Source organism: Dasypus novemcinctus, chromosome 9 (genome assembly GCF_030445035.2).
Source record: "Dasypus novemcinctus isolate mDasNov1 chromosome 9, mDasNov1.1.hap2, whole genome shotgun sequence".
Lineage (NCBI taxonomy): Eukaryota > Metazoa > Chordata > Mammalia > Cingulata > Dasypodidae > Dasypus > Dasypus novemcinctus.
Genome location: NC_080681.1, coordinates 16656504 through 16677435, shown reverse-complemented (window position 1 = coordinate 16677435; position 20932 = coordinate 16656504). Strand labels below are relative to the sequence as shown.

At 40.6% G+C, this 20932-nt stretch overlaps 1 protein-coding gene and 1 pseudogene across 5 annotated transcripts in view; both read left to right on the top strand.

The window, feature by feature from the left end:
• The window catches only part of NTNG1 (netrin G1), a 356764-nt gene that overhangs the window by 118537 nt on the left and 217295 nt on the right, over nt 1–20932 (top strand). The window lies entirely within an intron of this gene.
• Nucleotides 821–1734, top strand: LOC139439544 (UDP-GalNAc:beta-1,3-N-acetylgalactosaminyltransferase 2 pseudogene; annotated as a pseudogene).

Below are 20932 nucleotides of genomic sequence, written 5' to 3'. Positions count from 1 at the left end.
GCCCTCCCCTTGTGGGTCCCGGGCCCTGTTCCAGAAGGAGCAGGGTAACCGTTATGCACATATTGGGGTTCATGGTTGTGAGTGCCAATCCGTCGGGTGGCAATCTGAAACACTAAACCAGAAAACTCTTGAGTTCCTCCTACCAGAACTTGCCATGTAGGTAAAAGCAGCTTGCAGACAGCTAAAGAAGAGTCTGGAACAATTAAGACAAAACGGCCTGGGCAAATGATCACCTGCTTTGATTCATTCAATTGCGCGCTAGGGTGAGGAAGAAAGGTCTTTTCCTTGGGAGTAGAGGGGACATTCAAATTCCTATAAAAGGGGGAATTCCTAAGATGATGAGCAAGCATAAGCCTAGAAGATGACACGGGGTCTAGAGAGGACCCTGCTTTTCTCACTCCCTTCCCCTGATCTTCTTGATAGCAGGGCTAAATTCTGAAGGAGAGCCCCAGCCAGCACAAAGCCAATTTGCAAAGACTGTGACAGGTGTTTTGTTTTGCGTTGGTTTGTTATTGTTAGCGCCAGGCTAACATATCATTAGCTGAATACAAACATAGGATCAGACAGTGCTGGGACTAAATTCCAGAGTGAACACTTTAAAACATTAAAATGTTCGGTTGTGGTCTGAGGAATACAAGGTGCGGGGTGGGGAGTCACAAGGAACTTTTGTCACTTGGGGTGCAAAGCTAGAGAGCAGGGGCTTCGGCTGCCGCCCCTCAGTGTTCGGTTGCCCTCCTTCCCACTTTCAAGACCCCTTCCTTGCCGCTGGGACACAGCCCATCACATGGAGGGAATGCAAGGTGCAGCCGTGGGGTGACCAATGCTGCTGCCACGGGGCCAATGCTCGCCACTGCACCTCTGGCTGTGGCTGCGCTCCCTGCCGCCCGCCTCAGGGGTCAGCGAGGCAGGTCCATTGGCCTTATTTCCTCAGTGGAAATCTCATCGCTCTGATATGGTAGTTGGTGTTATCAGTTCGCGTTCATCACGAACATGGAAATGTGGTGAGCACCTGGCTAACATGTTTGTTACAATATCCAGCATTAAGTCAGTGTGTGCCTATGAAGTTCAAAATAGGTGCTCATAGCTGTGAAGTGTCCATGGAAGACAGAGGAGACCCATATTTCTGCAAACTACCCAGCATCACAAATCCAGTTTGGAATCAGGGAATCTCGAGGCCTTCGATCTTTCCTAAGACACTTCATCAGTGCTCTCTGAGGACTAAGTTGTCTATGTGAGCTTCCGAGGTCTCTACCTTATCATTGTTCCAGTCTTGGAGTGCTCTATGATGCCAACAATGTGGGTTAGCAGAGGAATATCACTGTCAAGCTTTATCAAGCAGAACAGAAGGCCATCTTCAGTACTCTCTTTAGTCCTCCCAGCTGTGGTGTGCAGGTGAACAAGCTGTGGTATAAACCTGTGGAATGATTCATCTTACCAGAGAGCTTTGAAGGTACCGTTGTGTGGGAAAGCCAGGACTTCCAAGGCCTTATGTCAAGAAATCTTAACAAGGTGACAGTTTATAATTGTAAACTTAAGCAGGTGATGACAACAATTGCATCTGTTGATCCAGATGTGGTATCATTGCTTGAGCAAGTCAGGACATGCCCTGCCACCTGGAATGCAATTGCTGATATGGCAAATGCTTTTTTCTCAATGGCTCTTAGTAAGGACCATCAGAAACAATTTGCTTTCAGCTGGCAAGGCCAGCAGTATACCTTCACTCTCCTGCCTTGAGTGTATCAGCTCTCCAGCCCTATGTCATAGTTGTGTCTGCAGGAAACTGTCCATCTCTCCCTCCTACAAGACATCATACTGGTCCATTATACTGCTGATATCATGTTAATTGGACCTATGGAGCAAAAAGTAGCAACTACTCTAGACTAACTGGTAAGGCATTTGCATGAGAGAGGATGCAACAAAAATACAGGGGCCTTCTACCTTGGCGAAATTTCTAGCTGTCCAGTGGTGTGGGGCATGTCAAACTATCCCTTCTAAAGTGAAGGATAGACTGTTCCATCTGGCTCCTTCTATAAATAAAAAAGAGGCACAATACTTAGTTGGCCTCTTTGGATTTTGGAGACAACATATTCCTTATTGGGTGTGCTACTCAAACCCATTTACCAAGTGACCAGAAAGGCTGCTAATTTTGAGTGGGGAGTGGAATAAGAGGAGGCTTTGTGACAGATCCATGCTGCTGTGTAACCTGTACTGTCACTTGGGACATATAATCCATCAGATCCAGTGGTGCTGGAAGTGTCAGTAGCAAATAGAGATGCTGTCTGGGGCCTTTGGCAGAGCAGACCCTTAGGATTTTGGAGCAAAACCCTGCCGTCTTTTGCAGATAACTATTCCCCTTTTGAGAAACAGCTTTTTGCCAGCTACTGGGCCTTAGTAGAGACTGAGTGCTTAACCATGGACCACCAAGTAACCATGAGAACCAAGTCCCCTATAATGCGCTGGGTGTTATCTGACCCTCCAAACCATAAAGTGGGATGTGTGCTGGAGGACCCTATCATCAAGTGGAAGTGATATATATGAGATGGAGCTCAACTGGGTCCTGAAGGCACAAGTAAGTTACATGAGGAAGTGGCCCAAATAACCAAGGCTCCAATCCTGCCATGTTACATTCTCTTTCTCACCCCACACAGCCGTGGCCTCTTGGGGAGTTCCTTACAAATCATTTGACTGAGGAAGAGAAAACTTGGGCTTGGTTTACAAGTGGTTTTGCATGAAATGCAGTTAATACCCAAAAGTAGACAGCTGTAGCATTGCAGCCCCTTTCTGGGATGTCCCTGAAGGAGAGTGGTGAGAAGTCCTCTCTGTGGGTGGAACTTCAAAGAGGGCACCAGATTGTTCAATTATTGGAAGGAGAAATGCCAGAGGTGTGTTCATACTCTGATTCATGGTCTGTTTGTTGCCAATGGTTTGGCTGGATGATCAGGGACTTGGAAGGAACGTGCTTGGAAAATTGGTGGCAAGGAGGTCTGGGGAAAAGGTGTGTGAATAGGCCTTTCTGAGTGAGCAAAAACTTGACTATATTTGTGTCCTACCTGAATTCTCACCAGAGGGTGATTTCAACAGAGGAAGATTTTAGTAATCAAGGGGATAAGAGGACCTATTCTGTGGATAGCAGAAAGGATCTTCCTCCAGCCACTCCTGTCATTGCCCAATGGGCTCATGAACGAAGTGACCATGTTGGTAGGGATGGAGGTTATACATGGGTTATGAAGGCAGACTGACTACAGTCACTGCTGAGTGCCCAATTTGCCAGCAGCAGAGACCCACTCTCAGCCCCTGATATGGCACTATGCCCCAATAGTTATCTGCCTGCTACCTGGTGGCAGGTTGATTACATTGGACGACTTCCATCATGGATGGGGCAGCAGTTTGTTCTAGCTGGAATGGATACATACACCAGATATGGGTTTGCTTTCCCTACACACAATGCTTCTGCCAAAACTACCATCATAATAAACAATATAAGAATCTTAATAAGAGATAGAAACTGTAAAAGGTATCTATATGGAAATACTGGAGTTGAAGACCACAATACCTGAACTGAAAAATTACCTAGAGAGATTCCACAGAAGATTGAAGAGCTAGCAAGAGAACCAGTGAACTCCAAGACAAGACAATTGTGATGCAGACTGAGGAAAGGAGAAAGGAATTTATTTTAAAAAGTAAACAGAGCATAAGAAACCTACAGGACAGCACCAAGTGAACCTATATACACATTATGGGAGTTTCAGAAGAGAGGGAGAGGAAGCGATAGAAGGAATATTTAAAGAAATAGTGGCAGAAAACTTACAAATTTTAAAAATACATGAATATACACATTCAAGAAGTCTAATGCACCCCAAAGAGGATAAACTTAAAAGGAAAAACACCCAGACATGGTTGTCAAACTGTCAAATGCCAAGGACAAGGAGAAAGTCCTGAAAAGTACAAGGGAAAAGTAATGTATTATGTAAAGGTAGTCCCGATAAGATTAAGTGCTGATTTCCTTATTGGTCTTTTGTCTAGATGTTCTATGCATTACTGAAAGTGTTGTATTGAAACCATGGAGGCAAGAAGGCAGTGAGAAACAATTTGCACACCTCTGAAAGGAAACAATTGCCAACGAAGATGTTTTATTTACCCATTGAGACTGTCTTTCAAAAATGAGGGAGAGATTAAAACATTCCCAGATAAACAAAAGCTGAGGAAGTTTGTCACCTGGCCATTTAGCAATACTAAAGGGAGTTCTTAAGCCTAAAAGGAAGGGATACTAGAAAGTAGATTGAAGTGGCACAAAGAAATAAACACTTCCAATAAAAGTAACCATATATATAATGAAAGATGCTACACTATGGTATTTTTATTGTGGTTATTAGTATCTAACTCCACTTTTACTTCTTACATAAATGCAAACAGATGAAAATAAATGATAAATCTATGGTTTTGACATATAATATATAAAGATAGAATTTGTAACAACTAAAATAAGGAGGAGGAACAAAGGGATATAAGAACAGTTTATGTGCATGCTATTAAAAGTAAACTAGTATCAAATTACACATGATTATTACAGATTTAGGATGTTAAGTTTAAGCCCCATGGTAAGCACAAAGAAAACATATGAAAAATATGTACAGAAAGAAAGGGGTCAATTCAATAAGGAAGCATAACAGTTAACAATTATAAATACATATGCACTGTCAGTTTGCCACAAGACTGCCAAAGCAAAGTACCAGAAATGGATTGGTTTTTATAAAAGAGATTATATTTAGGATAAAAGCTTACAGTTCTGAGGTCATGAAATGTCCCATCAAAGCACAATCAGAGATGCTTTCTCACTAAAGTCAACTACTGGTGATCTTTTTGTCCTGCCACGTGGCAAAGATGGCAGTTGATCTCTGCTGAGGTCCCTGCCTTCCCCTCCAGAATCTACTGTTGCCTGGTGCTCAGCTGCTGGCAACCAGGCTAGGGCTTATCTTTTTCTGGGTCTCCTCTCTCAATCTCAGCTGTTTCATTTTTTTCAGCCTTGAGCTGCTCCATGGACCCAGCCTTTGGAGGACTTCGTGCTTAAGCTTTGGGTGCTATTGACCCACCAGTCCTCTCTCACATGGCAGGGTCAAAAATGGCAGCTTCCTTGGGTCTCTCTGTGTGTTTCCATTTATATAAAGAGGGTGAAGACACAACCTGAGCATGCTTCTCTAACATAGTTCAATTGAAAATGTTCCACACCACAGAAATTGAATTGGTTCAAAAACATAATCTTTTTTGGGGATTCGCCAAATTGAAATTGTCAAATGTACCTACTGGTAGAGTCCCATAATATATAAAATATATGAAACAAATATTGACAGATTTGATGGTTCTATAATAATAATGAGGCTTCAATACAACACTTTCAATAATGGATAAAACATTTAGACAGAAGATCAATAAGGAAATAAAAGACTTGAATGATACTCTCAACCAAATACACCTAACTGACATATTGAACCCTACACCCCAAAACAGCAGAATACACTTTCTTCTCTAGTACACATGGATTGCTCTCAAAGATAGACCATATGTTAGGTCACAAAACAAGTCTCAATAAATTAAAAATTATTGAAATCCTACAATATATCTTCTCCAACCACCATGGAATGAAGCTACAAGTCAATAACAGAGGGATTACTGGAAAATTCACAAATATATGGAAATTAAACAACACATACTTAACATAAATTAGGGAAATTAGGAAACAGCTTGAGATGAATGTGTATGAAAATCAATATACCAAAACTTATGGGATTCAGTAAAGACAATGTTGAGAGGAAAATTTATAGCTGTAAATGCTTACATTAATAATGAAATGTCTCACATCAGAGTCCTAACCTCACAACTGGAGGATCTAGAAAAAGAGGAGCAAACTAAGCCAAAATATGAACAGAAGGAAGGAGATAACAAAGATTAGTGGAGCAATATGTAAAGTAGAGAATAAAGAACAATAGAAAGAATCAATGAAACAAATGTTGATTCTGTAAAAAGGCTAGTAAAATTGGCCAAACTTTAGGTAGAATGACAAAAAGAGAAGAAGCAAATAACTAAAATCAGAAATGAAAGGGGAGTATTACTACCGATCCCACATATATAATAAGCTTTATAAGAGGATGCTATAAAGAACTTTGTACAAATGAATTAGATAGCCTGGATGAAATGGACAAATTCCTAGAAACACGCAAACTACTTACACTGACTTAAGAAGAAATGGAAGATCTCAATAGACCAGTAACAAGTGAATAGATTGAATCAGTAGTCAAAAAGACATTCTAACAATGAAAACCCAGGACCAGAGGGTTTCACTGGTGAATTTTACCAAACATGCCAAAAAGAATGAACATGATTACTACTCAAAACTCTTTCAAAATAAAGGAAGAGAAGGGAATCTCCCCAACTCATTTTAAGGGGCCAACATCATCCTACTATGAAAGCTAGATAAAGTACCATAAGGAAAGAAAATTACAGACCAATATCCTTTATCAATATAGATGAAAAGTCATTAAAAAAAAGTTAGCAAATGAATCCAACAGCACATTCTTTAAAAGAAATAAACACTATGAATACATGTTACTTATTCCAGGTATGCATGGGTGGTTCAACATAAGAAAATTAATTAATGTAATATACATCATTAATAGAACAAAGGAAAAAAGAGATGACATGACCATCTCAATTAGGCAGAAAATGCATTTGACAAAATCCAGCAACTTTCTTTATAAAAACACTTAAAACACTAGGGATAGAAGGAAACTTCCTCAACATGATAAAGGATATAGACGAAAAAGCCATAACTAATGTCGTACTGAATGATGAAAGACTGAACACTTTCCTTTTAATATCAGGTCCAAGACAAGGATGCCTACTGTCACCACTTTTATCCAACATTGAACTGAATTGTCCTAACAAGAACAATTAGGCAAGAAAAAGAAATAAAACACATCCATATTTCGAAGGAAGAAGTAAAACTTGACCTATTTGCAGATGACATGATCTTATATACACAAAGTGCTGAAAAATCCCACAACAAATATACTAGAGCTAATAAACAAAATTCAGCAAAGTGATGTGTAAAAACCCGTCTTGTTTCCATACAATAGTAATGAAAAATTTGAAGAAGAAATAAAGGAAAAAATTCAATTTACGATATTAATTAAAATAATCATATATCTAGGAATAAGTTTAGCCAAGGACATAAAGGACACATCTATAGAATGCTGCAAAACATAGCTAAAATAAATCAAAGAAGACAAATAAATTGAAGAACATTCTATGTTCATGTATTGGATGACTAAATATTGTTAAGATGTCTCTTCTACCCAAAGTAATTTATGTATGCAATTCAATCCCCATCGAAATTCCAATAGTCATCTTTGCATAAATAATAAAAGCAATTATCAAATTGACATCTTTTAAAAATATTAAGGAAGCCAAACCATCAAAAAGATTAATGAAGTTAGAGGATCCGTACTTCCCATATTCAAATCTTATTACAAAGCTACACTAATTGAAACAGCTTGGTACTGGCATAAGAAAAAACATAGACCAATGTAATCAAACTGAGGGTTACATCTATTGTCCAGCTTGTTTTCGAAAAGGGTGCTAACTCCACTCAATTGGGAAAGAATATTCTCCTTCACAAATGGTGCTGGGAAACCTGGATATCCACATGCAGAAGAATGAAGGTGGACCACCCTACCTCACACTATATACAAAAATGTACTTGAAGTCAAAGACTTAAATATAAGAACCAAAGTTTTAATTACTGGAAGAAAACATAGGGAAGCATCTTCAGGACCTTGTGGTAGGCAATGGCTTCTTAGGCTAGACCAAAAGCATGAGTAACAAAAGAAAAAATAGATAAATGGGACCTCATGAAAATTAAAGACTTTTGGGCATCAAAGGGCTTTATCATGAAAAGAAAAAGAAAGTCTACAGAATGGGAGAAATTGGAAACCAAATATCTGATAAAGGTTTAATATCCAGTATATATAAAGAATTCTTATTCTGGACAATAAAAAGACAAACAACCCACTAAAGAAATGGACAAACACTTGAAAGACATTTCTCCAAAGAAGATATATAAATGGACAAAAAGCCAATGAAAATCAAATCCGTAAGGAGATAACATTTCACATCCTCTAGAATGACTACTATTAAAGAACAGGAAATAGCATATGTTGGATAGGATCTGGAAAAAGAGAAACACTCTTTTATTGTTGGTGGGAATGTAAAATGGTGCAGCCATTATGGAAAAGTTTGGCAGTTCCTCAGAAAGTTAAGGATAGAATTACCATGTGACCAGCATTCTCACTGCTAGGTATATGTACTCAAAATAATTGAAAGCAAGGACTCTAACAGATATTTGCACACAAATGTTCATAGCAGCATTACTCACAATTGCCAATAGGTGGAAGCAACGCAAGTGTCCATCAACAGATCATTGGATAAAGAAAATATGGTATATACATTTAATGGAATATTATCAGCTGTAAAAAGGAATGTAGTTCTGATTCATGTAACAATGTGGATGAACCTTGAAGACATCATGTTGAGTGAAATAAGCAAGACACAAAATGTAAATACTGTATGATCTCATTGAAATGAAATAATTAGAATATGCAAATTCATAAATTCAGAATATAAAATATAAGTTATCAGGGATTGGGATGGGTTAGAGAAAGGGGAGTTAATGCTTAATTGGTATAGAATTTCTGTTTGGGGTAATGAAAATGTCTTGGTAATGGATGGTGGTGATGGTAGCACAACACTATGAAAAAATTACAGACCAATATCCTAATTGGTCTGAACATAATTTACAGCACTGAATTATATATTTGAATGTGGCTAAAGGGGGAAATTTTAGGTTTATATGTTGCTAGAATAAAAATTTAAAAAGAAACAAAGGAGTATGCAACATAAACACTAAATTCTAATGCAAACTACATACTGTAGTTAATAGTACAATAATAATAACCATTTCTCAATGGTAAAGGCACAACATGAATGTGAAGTGCTAATAATAGAGTGGGTATATGGGAACTCTGTATTTTCTGCATGATTTTTCTGTAAACCTGTAACTTCTTTATTTAAAAAGAAAAGAGGATAAAGAGGGTAAAGAATGGAAAGAACAAAATGTGAGAGGAAGGGTGTGCGAGAGGAAAAAAGAAAAAAGTAGAAGGAATGCAGGAAAGAAGACAGGAGGTCAGGAAGGAAAGAGAAAGAAATACAGAAGCAGTTACTTTTTTACTCCTACTCTTTCTCTCCCAAAAGTATTGATTAAGCTCATTTGTAATTTTACCTGTTTGTCTAGCTATGTGTGAGTTTCTTTGTTGTGCATACATACTAGTTAAATTAATGAGCTTTAGTGTAAGTGCTTGCTTAATTTTACTGTCACCAGATTGTTTTCCAAATTGACTACATCAGTTTATAGTAATAGCAGCAAACAGTTCATATTTCCCCATATTATCACCAGTACTTGATATATTCTTTATTAATTTAGTTTTATTTCTCCGAGTTCTAGTGAAGTTGAGTACCTTTCAAATACATATTAGTTATTTCTATTTCCCTTTAGTTGATAGCTTATTCACATCTTTTACTCAATTTTCTGTTGCATTTCCATGCATCTTCTATATATGGATTTTTGGTCAGTTATGGAGTTTGCAGTTTTCTTTTTCTAGTACGTCTTCAGTATTTTTACTCTAACTTTGGTAGATTTTATTTTTTACACACACACACACACACACATATAAAATAAACCATATCTTGAGTCATTGAGAAAGAACCTTTAACAAATTTAAGTGCTTTAAGTTATACATAGTATGCTTTCTGACCATACTGGAATCAAACTAGAAATCAACAAAGAAAGACAACAGAAAAATCTCCACACACACTCCTAAACAATCCATGTACAAAGAGGAAGCCTCAAGGGAAAATTTTTAAAACATGGAACTGAATGACAATGAAAATACCACATATTAAAATGTGCAGAAGCTTTGCTGAGAGAGAAATTTATAGCACTAAATGCTTATTAGAAAAGAGGGAAGATCTAAAATTAATAATCCAAGTCCCTACCTCAAGACTGAAAAAAGGAAGCGCTAAACAAACCCAAAGCAAAATAAACCCAAAGGAAATAATAAAGATAAGAGCAGAAATCAATGAAATGGAAAACAGGAAAGCAAGAGGGAAAGTCAGTGAAACAAATAGCTGGCTCTTTGAAAAAATCAATAACATTGATAAACCTCTAGCAAGACTAATAAACTACGAGGGGACATATAAATCGTCAACAGGAGAAATGAAACAAGGAATATCAGTGAAGAGTTCCATAACTGCCATAACCATTTGTTTTGTGAGGAATCTGGCCTCTTGGGGCTGGGATGGGACAGAGTGTAAGAATGCCTTTGTTATTCCTGGTGGGCCGCTAGGACCACACCTGACAGTCTGTGCTAATGAGAGCTTGGGCTAAAAGGATGACTCCGGGTGGGGCCTGCCACACCGGTTATTTGGTGTTGATAAAGGCAGCAACTTGGGTAAATCTCCAGGGAATTGTGCTGAGACAAAAAAAAAGGGCAATCTCCAAGGGTCACATACTGTATGGCTCCATTTATTTAACTCCCTTGAGTGATGCAATTATAGAGCTGGGGAGCATATTCGTGCCAGGGTGAGGGATGTGGGTGGGAGACGTTGGAGGGTGAGAGGGCGTTGGAGTGGCTATAAATGTGCGGCAGGAGGGAGCTTGTGAGTTGTTGTATCAAGGCGGCAGTGAATTGTTCTACGGTTTTGGAAGATTCCCGGCCAATGACATTGTTCCATTTTTGGAAGATATTATCATTGGGTTAATTATTCTTTTTTTTTTTTTTTTTTTGGTTTTTATTGTAACATAGAAATATATAGCAGGACATTTCCCACTCTGACCGCTTGCATTCGCGGTGTTGTGCTGCCATTGCCTCCATCGATCTCAAGGCTTTGCCATCACCCCAGATAGAAACTCTGTACCCATTCAGCATTAAACCTCCTGTAATATTTCTCACAATTGTATGTGAATCTACAATTATCTCAAATTTTAAAAAGTTTAATTAAAAAAATAGGATTGCAAAGAATGTAAAATACTTCCTCTGAAAAGCCCAAAGGGAAAACAGAAAATACACTAAATAAAGTAACACTTGAACAGAGCCCTAAAAATGAATCAGCTCTTTAAGGGGACAACCAAAATTTGATTAGAAGTAGACAGGATAGAAAGAAAAGAAAGCATTTAGGAAATACTGGGTGTGGCAGTTTGATATTGTTTTTGAATTCCAAAAATAGATACTGGACTATGTTTGTAAACTGGTCTGTTCCTCCAGGCAGATTAAATTATATTGGATTCAGAGGTTTCACTTTAACTTGATTAAATAATGATTAAGGTTTGATTGGACCACGTCAGTAGGACGTTGCATCCCAGCCCCCTTGGTGGGTGGGAACTCACTAGAAATGCATTAAAACCCAGAAATGCATTAAAAGTAGAGACATCTGTTCCTAAGGATGCTAATATTTTTTTATACTAGTCTTATTGTTCCCATTTTATGTGCTTTTTTTTTCTTGCAATGCTTTTCTGATATATTTTTATTCAACCAAAGCTTCAAAGCAGCCTGTAAATTTAAACAACTACCAGTTGTTTCCATCTGTGTTACTGGCCCCAGTAGTGGTTTCATACTTAAGCACTTGCTAGATAAATCACAAGGTAGTATGTATGTTCATTGGAAAAAGCTCAGTGTTATAAATAATATGAATAATTTGACAGCACTTCTGAAAGGATTTAATATTGGAAAACATATTGTGTTTCTGGGTCACATAAAGTATAAGGTAGCTTTGATTTAATGACACATACAGTCATCAAAATTAGACTCAGAAAAGACCTTTAAAGCCCCATAGTTTAACCCTGAACTTGTTTGGGTAATTTTTATTGATATAAATCCAGAACCTGTTAGAACTCATTTTTAGGACTTTTCCTCAAGCTCTACTCTTTATTTGCCCTCTCTAAAAATATTATTCTGCTGGTAATGAGTAATGTACGTTGCTCATTCTGTTTTTACCCTCATGGTGTGTTCCTCCCCTGGAAAATTAAGCCTCAGTCTTGCTATTTGCTTCATTCAGTCATCAATAAACCATTTCTCTTTGTTGCAAGTAAGCCATAATGCCACTGATATTTTATAGACTGATTTCCTTTTATTGGGTCTCTATTCTTCTCCTTTAAGTGATCTATTATTTAAACCTTTCTATTTTTCTTTATATCCTAAGTCATAAATAAAATATGACATTTTGTTATTTTAATTATAATCCTGTTGATTCAGACTCCAGACTAGTGATGATTTGCTATTGAGGACAGAAACTGGCTATGAATACTGTGTTACGTGAGAGGAACACCTCAGAATGATGATTGTGCAAATGTGTCATTCTTTCCTTTTGAAGGCAAATTATAGTTTATCAAAAAAAAATGACTCTGGAGTACATAAGAAGGTACACATAGAAAATATGGCATTTATCGTGAGAATCAACAAAGAAAGGAGAAAAAACTCATTCGCTCTTCTCACACTGGCAGTTAATGATAGCATCGTGCAAAAACATGAGTTTTTGGGTGTTCCTAGCTCTTCAGATAATCTTACTTGAATTGTCCCCCAACAAGAATGATTTCTGCTTGTATAATCTACACAGAGGTTTTGTGGGATGCAGAGGAGATGGTCCTCTCCCGGCTGACTGTGTTCCAGGCTGACTGGAACTTCTGCCCTCATTCACGTGAGCAACTAAATGTCTGGGATTCCCATTTCATTCTTTAACAAGGAGTGACTTTACTCTGCTTTCTGCAAGAGCTGTAGTGACAACAACAGCTTCGTGGGATGAAATTAAAATATAGCATCAGCAACAAGACAGAAGGAACTGCTTTAAGAGTAATGGGACAAAGACGCAGCTGCCTCTGGCATTTGCCATTGCTGTTGTTGCTGCTTCATTTCAAGGACACAATGACCTCCTCCCACCCAGCTTCTCTAAACTACCAGCATTTCCACCATCAGCACCAAGCAATACTATGGACAGGATGCTGATGGTGACTGATCCCCACAAATCCATCCGGTGACTACTCTCCTTTCTCACTACATATGGACTGCTCGGGATTCTTCTGTTGGCCTTTCTGCTGCTTCTGTTGCTTGACGAACCTGATAAATAGAAACCACTGATTCAGAGTCAGTATTTTTGCACAAGGAGGAAAGAGGTCGCAGCTGGCATTGCTCACCAAATTTAGCTCAGGGAGAGGCAAAAAGCAAGGCAAGAGATCTAGTAAGCTTAGGTGAACTACAGCTTCAACCGAGATAAATACATCTGAAAGAAGTCGGAGATACTGGTGAATATTAGTTCTTCTTTATTCATTCACTTTTTTTTCAATTATTATTCACTCCTTAATGCATCGATCAAGCCAATATTGACTGAGCTCCTACCACAAGCCAGGCACTATTCTAAGTATGGGCGCTATGAAAATAAACAGGGTAAATGTAGTCCCTGCCCTTATCGAATGGACGGTCTAAAGGGAAGTAAAGACATTATAAATAAAAACAGAAATGTCAATATAATCGCAAATGTGATTAAAGCCTATAAGCCTCTAATGTTTTCTTAAAGCACCAGACAACTTGCAGTAGACAATTTGATGACAATAAGTTGATTTATTAACATCATGTAGGAACTGCTGGCAGTTAAATATTTTTTTTTGTTTACATATTTCAGGGGATTTAAAAAACCTTTTCCTAAAAGTTCAAATAAATATTATAATTAATAGTTTATTTCCCAGTCTGCTATTGATCTGACATGACAAATTTACTATGTAAAATAATAACACTATCTTTTGTTGGATAGACATTCAATACCTAAGGTAAACACAGGCTTTAAATGAGGTATTTTATACTATGACCTATAGAAATATTGCATTCAAGGAGTTCACCCTCATGTAAAAGAAATAGCACACACAGTGGAATAACCACACACACACACACACACACAGAAAGAATATGAGATATAGTCCATGGAAGTTAATATACATAATAACTGCTATTTGTAGATTTAAAGCTAAAAATTACAATTCATGAACTGATCATTTTCCCTCTTTCATACATTTGCATGAAAAGTTTTATAAAGGCATTTAAAAAGCTAGTGCATACATAGCAGTACAAATGAATAAATCCCATGAAATCTGGATGTCGGTCAGGAGGCGAGACACTTAAAGAGATGTCAGCCCACTCCAATACAGGTGTCAGGGACACCAGACAAGCATGAACAGACAGCACTGGATGGCAAACATCTTACTCGCTCACGAAAGAGACAGAGCAAGGCCAGCTGCGCTAGTAGCCAGCAGGTCTTAATCCATGGTGAATGCAGAGAGATGCTTTCGGCTCAGCACCCCTCTTGTATTTGTTCGCCGTAGAGGAGAAGCCCTCCTCCTTCCCTGCCAAGGACAGATAGCCCACTAGATTGTGAACTGGATGTCATAAAATATTCCTACCCAAACAACACTGTCTTCTGTGAATATTTACATATGTGTGTACACTATGGGAAGGAACGTCTATTAGCACACTGCGATAAGCAAGTCTCCTTCTCTTGATATGCGTATCATCCATTTTGGACAGTAAGCTGCATGAATGGGGCACGGTACACAGCTCTGATAGATGGTACTTCTGTGCACCATTTTCATAAACTCATGAGGCAACATTTGAGGAGGACAACTAATAGGATCACCTCTGGCAGGGTGATCAGGCCTGCTTGGAGGAGGTGTCAAACCAGCCACCCCCACCCCCCCAATGCCTAGTGCAAACCAGCTGAATAAGCCAAAGGGCTGCAGTAACAGAATCTTGTAGAGGACTTGAGCTGATTTTCAATGCCCTCTATGTTACTCACAGCATGTCCAGAATCATGTAAAAGCAGCATCCCTCTCCCTGCATGGTGCGTGCACCTGCAGCTTGCATTGTCAGAATGTCTAGCGATGGCTTTGGAAGTCAGTGACCACTGCCCTGTACCAATGAATCAACTGCAGAATTAAATCCCCTTTCTGTAGTACAGGGCATATTATATGGAGTCTTTTCTAGGTCATGTACCCTGATTCTGGGGTCAGGGTACATACTGCTTGTTGAAAGGTACTGCTACAGCATAGGAGGAGGGTATTTGTTTTGTGGCTGCTGTAATATGCAAAGGAGCCCAGGTTGGGAATTTGGGGAGATGTTATATTTCTTTCCCAAGTGATATTAAGCCACATTGCCCACTCCATTGTGGGGGAAAGGTCTTATACAAATGATCCCCATATTCAACAAAGATTCCAGCTTCCCTTAATGCCAGGGTTAGTACCATCCTTTGACCTGCCAGTTAGGTGATAAATGGTGTGTTAGTTTCCTAGGCTACTTAAAGCAAATACCATAAAATGGGTGGGGTTAGACAATGGGAATTTATTTGCTTACTATTAAGGTCTGGGAAAATGTACAAACGAGGACATCGTCAAGGCAATGCTTTCTTTCTGAAGACTGGCTGCTAGCGATCCTTGGCTCCTCTGCCACGTGGCAAGGCACGTGGTGGTGGCTCCTAGTCTTTCTCTTCTCTTCTGGGCTCCCTTGCTTTCAGCTTCTTGCTTCCATCACTTTCTGTCTGTATTCCATTTATAAAGGACTCCAGTAAGTGGATTAAGGCTCTTCCGGAATGGCACCGGCCACACCTTAGCTGACGTAAACCTTGTCAAAAGGTTCTACTTTCATGGGGCCACACCCTATAAATGGATTAACTTTAAGAACCTATTTTTTTTAGGTACATACAGCTTCAAGCCACCACAAATGGCAATCTCTATTGTTTGTTGGGATTTTTGTTGTTGTTGTTGTTGTTTTTGTTAGCTGGACATCAGCGCATTGTGGTATAGAAGTCCCTCCCTCCTGACAGTGCAGTTAAATGGGGTGCTGCCATTGACAGGCCAGGTGAGCCCAGACTTAAGGTCTACCCAAGCAACTATGTGGTGTTCCAGTCTTTCGAGAACCTTGGGGTTGTTCCATACTCCATCACTACCACACATACTAGATTCCCCAGTGCTCCAGCTGTAGGCACCAGTCATCGTGCATTGGGATACCTTGCCATACACTGCAATGATATTATTGCCCACAGTAACATTAAATTTAGGCTCACCAGTACCATCCTCAGAACCAAACCATGCTGTTTGGTTACAGATGTCATTAGGAACCCCTCCCAGGTAGGTCCCAGAGCCATTTTCAATACAGAGGGAAACGTTCTCCAAGGAAGGGGCATTCCTTACAGGGAGCCCTGGGTTTCAAAAGATGTTTTCCATGGCCAGTGGAGTCAACCATCCTTGTCTAGAGAGTGGTTTCTGGGCGACACTAAGACGTACCCCAGTGGGCTGGCTGACAGGTTGGCTGGTGCGATGTGGAGAGGCAGAGCCAGCAGTTAGTCTGTTGATAGCTCTAACAAAAGCCTGTGTGAGGGGGCCCTTGGGAGATAGGGCTGTCTATCCCTGTGAGCTAGCTGGGGAGAGAAATCAACAGCATTATCAAACCCCCACCTTTACCTCTGGGCGTGAAGATGCTTTTGCCCGTCAACCTGAGGTGAGAATTGCCCAGGCATGTCCACCTGGGCTGTCTGTGCAAGCCCTTGGCCACAGCTTCTGTCGGCACCCGTCATTCCTGTTGTTTAACCCAGACTTTTTGGCCGCATCATCCATCACACCCTGAACAAAGCTCACATAGCCTAGAGGTTGAATCTGTGCAGAATGAGGAAAAAGTTTGTTTGTAAATCTTTAGAAATGCATAGAAATGGTGAAAGCACATCACAGCGGCCGTAATTAGTAGAGTTAATATATGGGTATGATAATGGTTGGCAGGGAAAGTTGTGTGTATCGCTGGAAGGAAAGATAAAAAATGAAACATGGGACTGTATAGCATAGCAAACCAGCTTGTGAAAAATGAGTATGGTTAATAATGCATAAATAATGTTTTCCTTTGAAACAGAACAAATGTACATAAACATTACAAGATGTTAATATCAGGGTGATATTTGGGCAAATATACTACCAAAGCATACTATGGACAGTAGTGTATAGTACTTTCCATCAATGGTAAAAAAAAGGAAGTATGCTAATCGAAAGAAACTAGACAAACAGTACTGTGTATTGTTAGACTCCATCTATACAAAATATAAATACAAATAAAATTATAGAGCGGAAATAGATTAGCAGTTATGTATGGCAGGAGAAAATAGATGGAGGAGTGACTTCTGAGGGGTAGTGTTTTTTTGTTTTTTGTTTTGGCTTTTTGTTTTTGTTTTTTCTTATTTTTTATTTTTTTCTGATTAATGAAAATGCTCTAATATTGATTGAAGTGATGAATGTACAACTTTGTGATTATATCAAATGTCATTAATTGGGCACTTTATATGGATTGCATGGATTTTGAATACATTTCAATAAAATTGATAAAAAAATTACATGGCCTACACTGTTGCCCACATATACAGAAAGATTGGGACTCCCAGGTGTAACCAGAGGATCCCCAGCACCTCAGTGTTCTGTCTACTCCTTGCCCCATCCCTAAGAGGGAGGCACCCAAGGGTAGCATCACCTCCAGGTTGGAACTGGAGGGCACTTGCAGTATTACTACTGCAGCCTGGACTACAAACCACCTCCAGGAGGAGGAAAGGAAAAGAGTAACTTGATATACTGAGATTGGAATTCCTCTGGCATAGCTTGATCTGGCCACTGCCTCGTCCTCCACCCACTCTAAGCTCAGTATTTCCCAACATATATGCTGCAGTGCTGTGTTTTCCTTCTGCTAGAGTGCAGTGTTTAATGTGCAAATAGCTTTACTTAGAAGGGGGTACCACTGGGTAAATTATCCTTCCTGATCTGATGACCTATGCTAATTTGTTTTTGTCTTCTGTTCCAACATTCTGTCGCCCCCTTTGCTTGAGGGTGGGAGGAATCATGAAATGTCCACCTTTTATCATAAGAGTGTGCTCATTGCTGGGTTGTTGGCACTGTAAACGGTGTACCTTGATCTGACTGGAGTCCAGTTGGGTATCCGAACATATGGCACAAGCATTTCTCCAAGGCTGCACTGGTGGTCCTGGCAGCCACATAATACACAGGAATTGCTGCTATATCCATAGTATGTGACCACAGCAGTGTGACACCACTGCAATCCGTGACTCGTAGCCTTATGTGGCCCAGCTGCCACATACGTGTGGGGCCTAAGCTCTAGTTGATGTGGCCCTACTCACTGCATTGCATGACCTGGGCTTATGGGCATGAGTCACACAACTGTGCTGCATCTTTGGCTTCTCCTTCCTCTAGGGTGAATTCACATGATTTGGCCCCCTCTTGCATCTGAGGTAGATTCCATTTCCTGTATGGTAGTGTATCCAGCAGGCAATCGTGGCAACCTGTTAGGTGTATGCCTAATCAGCATGGGTTTTCATTCATGTTCTTTTCCAAATGGCTGTTTGCCATGGGTGTCAATATGGATGATGAATAGATCTCCTTCCCAGCTTGCAGCTGTTGTCACAGCCACTTTCCCCTTATAGTGAAGCATCTAATAGTCCATTCAGAGATTTGCTAGTCATTGGACCATATGACTAGCCCATTTGCAATGGTCCTGAGTCCGTTGATATGTAGCAGGAAGTTGTGGTTGGAGAGGCCTAAGTAACCATCACCACTGAATGGAGTTCAGTCCACTGGGCAGAATTCCGTCATGCACTCTCAGTCAGTAGGTACCATCTTTGTGATGGATGGTTGCAGCAGTCCAAAGGTCAGCCTTGAGTTTTACAGATTCATATGTGAACCAAGCTATACCATCAGCTGGAAATCTTTAAGCCAGGGACCCACTTAGCCAAGGGAGGGGCAGGAGCTGTTCCTGTGAGTCACTCAAACTCCCCCAGCAAAGCAGCTATTTGTTCATAGAGTTGCTGACTCTCGAGGCCCTGGTCATGCTTGGTCTTAGATATACCATTTCCATTTAATGGTGGAGCTTTGCTGAGCCTGTCCTAGTTTTTAGTAGGATTAGTGAATACCCATGTGAGAATGGGCAATTCTGGACTTAGAGTCACAAGGTGCATCAGTGATTAAACACTTGGTTTCCATTAAGGCCCAATAACAGGCTAAAAGTCACTCTTCCAGTGGCCAGACTAGGCTGGTGAACTGCAACTGAGTGGTTCTCACACCTGCCTGCAGCAAGTCCTGAACCAATAAAGTAATGTCCTTTTTCCTTCCTGGGAAGTGGTACTGCTTTTATTGAACAACCCAGTGGTGCTCTGGCAACTCCAGTGGCAGGCGGAAGTGGGCATGTGGCAAGGTTATGGCTCGAATTTCTCATCATGTGGGGCTGCATCCCTTCAGGCACCAGTGACGTTGTGCCACAGGCAGCCAAAATGTCAACACCTAATGTGCACTCAGCGTGGGAACTGTGAATACCGCTGCCTGAAATGGCTTAGAGGGCCCGAAGTCCCCCAATGTCATCAGTTTTCCCTTGCCCCTGCGGGGTCCTGGAATTACTGTCACTTGGGCCCCTGTATCTGTGGGCCCACGAAGTTCTGGATCCCCTCCTTTTATACTTCAACCTAAATGGGAGCATAGTCACTGCTCCCTGGTGACCACTCTTTTTAAAGAAAGTAAGATCAGGGGACAGGCCAGGGGGAGTCATCCTCCCTGTCGGATACCTCGTGCTCAGTCGTAATTGTCCTCACTGTCCTGTGGGGCACCGGGAGGCCTTATGGACTGTTACTTCCCTCCTCCCATTCCTGCACTGAGGGATTTTAAACCTTTCCTGGCCTGTGAGCCTTCTTTCACCTGCTTCTTTATGGCTCATACCAGTGCCTCAGCTCCTAACTTAGAGGGACCCCCTTCCACCCATTAGTGTTGGCAGAGTCCTTATGTAGGAATCCCATCAATTTCTTCTCTCTGCCTTGCTTGCTGTAGTAACCAAAGCCACACTGCCTGGCAGGTGAGCCTGCCCCTCCTTTATCTTTCTCAGTTAGTTTTCTGTGTTCGCCCTTTGGTGCGGAGGCTCCCCATTGCTCCAGAACCTGCTTCAGCGAAGATGGCTGACACTCTCTGCTATGTCCACCCCAAAGTGGATCATTTTGGTGATCTCCACCGTCATCCTAGAAGACATCAAAAGGGCCAAGGGTGTCTTCCACTGGGAGGCCCCTGTTTCATGAACACCTCGAATACCTCCAAGAAAGGACCAATCATGTTTATGTCCTGCACTGGGGACAGTGTCTAACACCTTCACCCTCAGGGTGGTTAGAGCCTCATCAACAGTTGTCTGTGGGGTTTTACTTTTTGAGAAGTCTTCCACAATTAGGAACACAACTTTTAAGCTCCCAGCAACCCAGACTATAAGCAGCATGGGCCTTTCATATCTCTATCCTGTTGATTGTTTTGTTCCCTGTGGGCAAAAATGCACTATAGCTTCACCACTCTTCCTGGAAGCCACCTCCTTCGTCTCCACCTTAACCACCACGCCAATTCATCTCTGTTAATGGGGAGACTGCTTCCATCCACTTGTCCTCAGGTGACCAGAGGGAGGTTTACCCCTCAGTCAGCCCATCACCCCTCAGGGAACTGGCACCCCCTTGGATGACTGAACTCACAATCCCTTATGCCTCTGCCATGTCATGGCATAATTTTATTTTTGGTGCTCCTGCTGACTATGCCAAACTGTCGGTCAGAAAAAGAGGTTCCTAAGGAGATGTCAACTCTCTCCAACAGAGCTACTAGAGTCACCAACAGATGCACGACTTACACAGCACTGGATGGAACAACATTTCTCTCACTTAGGAGGAGACAGAGCAAGGGCAGCTTCACTAGCAGGTGTTGGGTCCCATAATTAAGAGATCTCAATCC